The sequence below is a fragment of the Gossypium raimondii genome, chromosome 8 (genome assembly GCF_025698545.1).
Source record: "Gossypium raimondii isolate GPD5lz chromosome 8, ASM2569854v1, whole genome shotgun sequence".
Taxonomy (NCBI): domain Eukaryota; kingdom Viridiplantae; phylum Streptophyta; class Magnoliopsida; order Malvales; family Malvaceae; genus Gossypium; species Gossypium raimondii.
The window spans coordinates 61,213,303-61,219,238 of record NC_068572.1 but is presented as its reverse complement, the minus strand read 5'-3'; the positions used below and the strand labels follow the sequence as shown (position 1 = coordinate 61,219,238).

Below are 5,936 nucleotides of genomic sequence, written 5' to 3'. Positions count from 1 at the left end.
CCAATATACATTACTTTAAAACTAACTAAAAATAAAATAAAACTAATGGAATGAAATAACATAACAACAATTTAAAATAAATAAAAGATCAAAAAGTAAATAATACGAAAGGTTCAAAATTAGCAATGTAAAAATTTAACATAAATAAAATATAAAAATAGTTTGAAATAAACAATTTTAAGCGATTTAAAATAGACATTACACAAAAAGTTTAAAAGAAATGATATGTAAAAATCTAAACTAAATCATATACATAAAACAATCCAACATGAATAATATAAATAAAATGTAAACCGTTTAAATAATAATAATAATAGTAGATATACAAATTTAAATGAAATAATAAATAACAAGTTAAAGGATTAAAATAAGGCAAATTAGGGGGCTAAATTAAAACTAGGATGAAATTAAACGGATGAAATTAAAAAAGTGAACAAAGGATTAAACTGAAAACGCGCGAAACAAGAGGGGACCGAATGGGTAATAAAACCCAAATTCAAAAACACGAGTCTGCCTTTCAGAGTATCAGTGGATCAAGGACCCAATTCAAAATTAGACAAAATTATGGGGCCAAATTAAAAGTAAATAAACAAGCGGAAGGGTAAAATCAAAACAAATCAATAATGCGAAGGGGCCAATGGCGCAAATATCCCATTTAACCAAAATGCGCGGATCCTCCCCGGGTGGAGTCACACGCGCGGGTTACAGGGCCAAATACGACGCCGTTTTGGGGGCCATTGAGAAAGACCTCAAACGGCGTCGTTTCTGATTCAATATAAAGCAAAAACAAACCCTAAACTAAACAGTTTTCAGCCACTTTGGAGGCCATAGTTGCAAGGCCCAGAGGGGAGACCTCTCACCTTTCGCCAGACTCCGATTACGGCGGAGTTAGCGGAGGCGCGGCCACCAGGTAAGCCTCTCCACCTCGACTCCCCCCTTTTACCCCTCTTTTATACACGAATAATAATACAAAATAGAAAAGGAAAAAAAAACACAGGCAAAAAAAGGAAAGACTACCTTCAAAAACACTTTGATTTTTTTTTCTATTGATCTTCTTTTATTTTTTTAGTTTTCTACAATATGCGTGTGCCAATACAAAGGGTCTTTTTTGGTTCTTATATCCTCATTCGATTAAGAACCGAAAAAAATCAAATAAAATCAACAACGAAAATATAAAAAAATCCTCATTGGCTCGCTCTCTGCTGTATTTCATTTGCGTGTCCTTCTTGCAGGTACGACACATGGGGGCGCTGACGTAGCGTGTACGGAGGCGGCCGTAGAGGGGTGTGCGTGGCTGGGGCAGCAACGGCCGCTGAAGCAGACTAGGGTTTCTTTGTTTGCACTTTAGCCGGGCTAGGCTAATTGGATTTAGGTTAGGCTTGGGCTAGGGGTTTTGGGCTAATTGGGGTTAAATTTGGTTGGGCCACTTGGGCCTATGTATTTGGACTGTTTATTATTTTTGGGTTGGTTGGGTTTGGGTCACATGGGCCCCAGGCAAAAATGGGTCACTACATCATGGTTAAAGCATTGAATTAATTATCGACGCTAAATCTAGTGACTCATAATAAAAAAAAATAATTAAAAGGCAAATTTTATTTAAAAGAAAATAAAAATAAAACAAGAATAAATGTTTGGTAGCTCAGGCCTTCCTGTTCATTCACCTAATGTCTACCTATATCTTATAATAAATAATCATAGTAAAACCTAAATCCTAGAGAGTGAAGGAGTTTAGCACCTCCGAGGACTGGAATTAAGGGTTGGCAAGGCTGTATTTAGATATTTATAATTGATAAAATTTTAAATAATAATAAAATTGTACTTTAGTTTTTAAAAATAATAAAATTTGATTTAAATTTTTAAAATTATAAAAATATAGACTATTAAAATAATAAAATTACCATTTTATTATCATAAAAGATATAATTTAATTTCGATCCTCCCAAAAAATTATCTGACTTACCCTTGACACCTCTTTTGCTAAAAAGAAAAACCTCAAAATATACGCAAGGATAAAATAAATAAAGGTAAAGAAAAACTTTTCACTTGTTATTAAAGATGAATCTAATCTAATCTAATCTTAATTAATTTCTTAAAATACATCTTCCCAAATAAATGTAATAAAATAAATAATTCTAAATTCTAAATTCTAAATGTCAAAATCAATAGAACACATGTATAATGTTAATTAAAATAAACAATAAAAATATGTCAATTAAGCGCATTACTTTACTTACCACTAAACAAAACCTCCAAAATCAGTCCATTATCATAAATATATTAAGAAATAATAAAATCATAAAATTTAAGATAAACTATGCTTAAGGTGATTAAATTATTAATAAGTTTACGTTTCGGTCATTTAGCTAATTCAAAAAGTTAAAAAAGGGTCACTGAACTAACCTAAAGTTTTTATTTAAGTCATTGAACTATGAAAAAAAGTATTTAAGTTGTTGGGTTATTAAAAAAAAAAATTTGGCTAACGAGCTCCAAGTGACGATTCGATAGCCGGTACAGTGTATCAATAACCATCGATGAATAAAAGAACATAACTTAAATCCAAGTTGATCGGATTATCTGTAACACCCCCTAACCCCAAACCGTCGCCGGAACAGGGTTACGAGACATTACCGGACATACCAAGCAATTTACAAATAATTCTTAAATAAATAACCATCCTATTAAAATAATTCATAAATTGTTATAAAATTTTAGTAATTGATTTCATTCATTTTTAGAAAAATTTCGGCAGCATTTCTGCTTATTTTTACATCAAACCCCCTGCAATTTAAAATCATAACATTTTCAAATAAAATCAAATCAACCAATATCATATATCCACAATTTGAGTTTGAACAAATCATGAACCTTAGGTTCATTTCTCAATCTCATTTCACATTTCAATTCACAATTCAACTTTTTCATATCATTTCAATAGCTCGTTTGACCAACTCGTTCGGTTTATCATTTAATCATTTACCCTATTAACAAAACTCGGACTTTGGCGGATACACGGATCCAACCAAACACACCAGAATGGCACCCAGTGCCTCATCGGATAGTTCGAAGCAATAGTTGACACCCAGTGTCTTATCGGCCAAGCCGAAGAAAGTTGGTACCCAGTACCTCATCGAATCTATCCGAAGAAATATTGTGACACCCAGTGTCTCATCGACTCGAGGTCGAAGTATCCCTGAACTCTTCCAATCCTATGGCATGCCAACTATATCCGACTCAGCCCGACTAGTTAATAGAGTATTTAAATCACATATATTCTCAATTCAATCACAATTTCTCACATTTTCAATTCAATCATTTTTCCACCTTTCAATCAATGATTATTTCACAAATTCACACATTTTCACAACTCAATACATTTCCATACAATTTAATACCATTCACAATTCGATTCAAATTCATTTCCCGCTTTCAATCAACAAACAATTCAAATATTAATTTATATCAACTATTCAATTTAATTCCCACTCATAATAATAATAATAATAATAATAATAATAATAATAATAATAATACTAATATTAATACTTACCTCACATTTCATTTACTAGACACATAAATTAAAAGTTAGCATTTAATAATAAATAACTTGAATTATAGTAATACAAACCGTAAATCTCCCGCTTTAGTCCTCGATAGCTATCCCTTTTCCTTTAGATGCCGATGCCTCGGGTTATTTGTTAGCTACGAAAATAATAATAATTTATACTATTAATTTCAACACTAATTATGATAAATAATTAAATTTCTATTCAATTTCTTCATTATTCTCAATTTAATCCTAACTAAATTCACTTACTTTCCTAATTCAGTTCACACTCTATTTCTATTCAAATTTCATCCAAACTTAAATTTAACTATTAAAATTTCAGCATATTTTCCTAATTTCGAATTTTCCCCAATTTAGTCCCTAACACATAAAACTTATAGTTTCTTTTATAATTTAATCCTTTTATCAATTCTAACTTGAAATTTATTCAATTAAATCCCTAATTCAACAATTTATTCAACATGAATCATGCTTAAAAAACTATAAACTTCCAAAATATCAACTTAATTTCATCAAAACTTTGTTTTAAAACTTCTAAATCATCAAAACTAAATAAAAGGGCTTAATTGACTTACCAAATTAACTCCAAGCTTTAAAATCTATTTTCCCTTTTTCTTTTTTTTTTCTTCTTTCTTCCCTGTTTCGTTTGCTTCTCTGTTTCTTTGTTCTTTCTATTCTGTTTCTTTTGTTTTGTTTTATTTCTTTACTTTCTTTTATTTACTTTATTGTTTTAATTATAACAATATAATAATATATTTGCTTAATTAATAAGTAATATATTTTATTCTTAAATACATATGTTTATTATTATTACACATGTATTGACAAACACCACCCACTTGTCTATTATCATCACTATACGTTTGTCCTTATTTAATTTATTTCTTAATATAATATTTATAATATAAGCTATTGGCTTATTTACCTATTTAGTCCCTTTTATTTTCTTTTGATTTATAATTAGACTTTTACCCCTTATTCATTTTAATCCTTTTTCCTAATTACTCTTAATTAAGCTAAATTCACCTTTCTAAAACCTAATTAAATACACAACTAGTCTAGTAAATATTTCTAATAATTATTTTCAGACTCAGTTTACTAAGATGGAGGCCCGATATTATACTTTTCCGATGCTCGTGAATTTTGGGTCATTACATTATCAGTGCCAGAGATTGGAGAATAAAGCTGCGCAGATTGGTGATATTCAAAGTTATTTCATGAAAAAAATGAACTGTAGAAGAGAAGGGGAGGGAGAGCTTTTGATTGGTGCAGATGGTGCGAATAAAGAAGGTCATACAACAACGATTTTAACAACACAATGACTTAAATGAAAACTTCCGAATAATTTTATAAACATTTTATAATTTTTTTTAAATTTAGTGACTAACGCATAAACTTGTTTATTATTTATTGAGGTCGTATGTAGTATACCTAAAATTTACATTAACTATGCAAACTTATGGTGACCATAATTGTTGAGCTCCCATCTAATATCCCCTTCTTCCCCAACCATACTAGCCATTAATGAAATTTCACACAAACCATACAGCTGTCCCTTGTTGAAACCAATGGAAATCGAAAACTCAATGATGCCATCTTACCCAACTGTTTGGCACAGTACCAATATCATATAAATGTTAAAATTTTTAAAATAAAAACCAATCTCTAATTGTTTATTTATTCAATATCATCCTCTAAACATAATTTACATGAATCAAGTCAATGTACGTCACCTAAACCGTCTTTCTTTTTGGGATAAATTAACATTTAGCTCACAAACTTAGTATTTCCCCCAATTTAGTCCCTCAACTATTATTTTTGTCCACAATAGTTCCATAATTTGTCAATTTTTCCCAACTTTGGTTCATATTTATAATTTTTATAAAAAAATTAAGAAATAACGTGACACAATCTTAGGGTGTCATATCATCATAAGGATCAAAATTAAAATTTTTTTTACCAAGTTTCAAGATGTCAACTTGTCCTAGTTTTGGCCCATATTGTACCATGTCATTACTGAAGAAATTATAGTTTTTATTGAAAAAAATTAAGTGATGACATGGTACAATATTAGAGTGTCATGTCATCATAGGGATCAAAATTGGAAAAAAAAATGTCAAGTTTCAAGACTACACATCGATCTTGAAATTTGTCAACTTTTCCGAGTTTTGGTTCATGTTGTACCACGTCATTACTCAAGAAATTATAATTTTTATAAAAAAAAATTAAGTGATGACGTAGCACAATCTTGAGAAAATTTGCCAAGTTCCAGGACTAATGGAACAAAAATGGTTGTCAATTCAGGTACTAAATGTTGAATTATCCCATTCTTTTATCTGTCACCACCATTTTCGTTTCTCCTTGCAGCTAT

General features: G+C 30.1%; 1 long non-coding RNA gene across 1 annotated transcript; it reads left to right on the top strand.

Moving 5' to 3' along the window:
• The first annotated feature begins 800 nt into the window (after window positions 1–800).
• On the top strand, window positions 801–1,637 carry LOC105793747 (uncharacterized). Its single transcript, XR_001133563.2, has 2 exons — window positions 801–910; window positions 1,233–1,637. It is a non-coding gene; the product is annotated as an uncharacterized LOC105793747 (long non-coding RNA).
• Window positions 1,638–5,936: the final 4,299 nt, after the last annotated feature.